Raw genomic sequence first — 2,899 nt, 5'->3', positions numbered from 1 at the left:
ATATATAGTTAGTTGTATAGTTAGTTATAAAGTTAGTTGCTATATATAGTTAGTTGCTACATATAGTTTTTTAATAGTTTCTGCCCACACCTAAAAACTGCAAGTTAAAAAAATGCTGCAAGATCCATTCACTGCATGTGTGTTTGTTTTGTTAGCAAAACATCTTTTCAACAACTGAAAGTGTGGCATCAAAGTTGGAGGAGTAACAGACTTTTATTTTGAAATGACTCCATGAGGGTCAGTGTGTGACTGAAGTCCACCACAGGGACATATGGAAACAAACCAACCATCCACTCTCACTCAGACTTAGTGACTAATTAGAGTTAATGAATTAAAGATGGTGTTTTTGGTGAGTGTGAGGGAACAATTGATCAGAATGAAAGCGAACAGAAAAGCCTTTAGTTAAAGTTTGAACCAGTCCCTGACTGCTCCCTTTGTTTCAGCCTGAAAACAAACCACCTCTTTATCAACAACACAGCCTTTGTTATTCCGTCTGAGTTATGTTCTGTAGTAAATATTCCAACAAGAGGCTTTCTGTGACGAGTGAGTCAGATTCCCCTCACTTCATAAATGATACATACATACATCCATCCATCCATCCATCCATCCATCCAGACAGTGACAGAACTCAGCCACCAGGAGCTGGAGGCTACTGCAAAGTGTCTTTAAAAAAGTAATCCACCTGGAGTACTGATCTCGTGTGGATTGAGTACACAAACGATGCTCCAACCTCCTCCGCTACAAGCTTATCTCCTTTTAAAGACCAACCTGGGCACTTATATCTATTGTTTCCTAACAAAGAGTCTATTTGCCTTCAGTCCAGCATCATCTACAGCATGGTTGCAGGACATGGCAACAAGCTAAAGTAGCACTTTTTTGGCAGAACATAATGAGAAATTCACAAACAGTCATCAATCTTCTGACTCTCAGAGTCATGTTGGACAAAAGTTATAGCTGTCCACCTGTGCTATTACAGTCAAAGACACTCCCAGAATTACATACTGACAACCATCCAGTTTACTGTGCAAAGCATCCTGGATGTGCACCACACAGATAACTTGTTGACTTGAGGTGTTACGGGAGAGAGGTTGAAGTCTTGGATCCCTGAGTCCTTCATTCTTGATCCCAACACTAATCTCCTCATTTTACAGAGTTCACACTGAGAAAAGAGGTAATTCTTGAGAGGGGGAGTACTGTAAGGATTCCAGTTTTCTGTTCCTGGTTGACCCACTAAACACCTGCTGGAGTTAATGACAGCTCATGAGTTTCACCTGCATATAAGGCTGAGTCTATGATGGTGTTTTAGGGCCCTTTTCAGGGCAACATTGTAAATAAGAAACTGTTCTTAGTGTTTTGCCTGTTGAAATAAAGGTTAAATAAAAAAATTAATAAAATAAATTTTGCAGATGAAAAAAGGAGTAGTAAATATCTGCTAAAAAACTCAGAAATTTTGAGACTAATTTCAGAAATTAGAAAAGAAAAAGGTCCAAAAGTCATACATTTGAGAGAAAAAACTAAGAAATTCCCTTGATTAAAGGCAAAAGTTTTTGATATTTAAACTACATATTTTCTTACATTGTAAAGCCAGAAATTTAAAGGAAAAAAATCTGAAGTTTTCACAAATGGCTAAAGTGTGGTTCCACCTGTTTTCACTTGAGCATCTTCTCTGGTGTAAAAACTAAAACACAGTGACTTCAAACCTGGACTAGATTATTCTACACGGATTGTAGAATATTTAAAACCAACTGTATGATTTGTGAAACTTCAATATAGGACAGTTTCAGCAGTTTTTATGTATTTTATGAACAAACTGAGCATGGCCAGATGGAGAGGTGAGAGAGTGACTGAAGCAACAGGAGCATCCAAAATAATTATTAGTACAGAAAAATAATTTTCAGAACTCTATGCAGCCTCACAGTATCATCGTCGATTTCTCCAACTTATGGTGACATGTCCTGTTTCAGTAACTGGTAATTTCAAAATAAAAGTCTATGAATCATTTGAAAATTACTTTTCTTTAAGCACGTTGTGATGTTCGTGTCTACAAAAGGTGCTATTTAAACAAAGTTTCCTTTCTTACTTTCCTATTGATTCAACAGGAGAAGCCCAGATTAACAGACATCCATGTCTGTGGTTAGTGGACAGGAAGTGACCTCAGCCTTTTTGATCAGCTGTCTGTAGTTACAGTACTGAAAATCTATGACATAAAGGAAAATAATCTACCAGTGCAGAGTAATAATAATAAAACATTTGATGTATTTCTGAGAGTTAAAGATAAAAATAAATCAGTATAGCACCATATTAGATTTCAGTTGTTACTCAATTACAAACAAATCTGATTTATTTTTGTATTTTTAACTATGAAGCCATCAGTCACAATACGAAATCATGTTGTCAGCTGGATCTACTGAAGAAAAATAAAAATAACATAATTTAAACCCAGCCACAAAAACACAGAAATAAGGGAGTAAATTAAACATCAAACAAAAGAAACAGAACTTTTATACATGAAACACAGAAACAGAACCGTTCCAGACACCAAACATCTTTTCATTGTTTTCATTTCACTGATGATTAAAGCAGCCAGAAGGAGCCTGACTGATGAGAAGCTGAAAGATTTCTGTGTTTTATTCTGATTTTACAAACTACATAACTTTAATAAAGTTTATGTTGGGTCATGGTGGAGTTTAATCAGGTCTAATTAATTAATCCAGACTGATGATGAAAGATGCTCAGCTTTGTTGTTTGTTTTTGTTTGAGATACATTTTAACGTCTCTCAGAGCACAGAAATCATCCCTCTGTTCCTCATCTGAATGAGAAAATGCTTCTTCCTCTTGTCTTTCATAAATTATGCAGATGCTTGTGAGTCATGTGAGGCTGAAAGTGTGGCGTGTTTAC

The sequence above is a fragment of the Austrofundulus limnaeus genome, unplaced genomic scaffold (assembly GCF_001266775.1).
Source record: "Austrofundulus limnaeus strain Quisiro unplaced genomic scaffold, Austrofundulus_limnaeus-1.0 Scaffold399, whole genome shotgun sequence".
Taxonomy (NCBI): domain Eukaryota; kingdom Metazoa; phylum Chordata; class Actinopteri; order Cyprinodontiformes; family Rivulidae; genus Austrofundulus; species Austrofundulus limnaeus.
The sequence above is the reverse complement of the archived record's forward strand: the minus strand, read 5'-3'. Positions refer to the sequence as shown.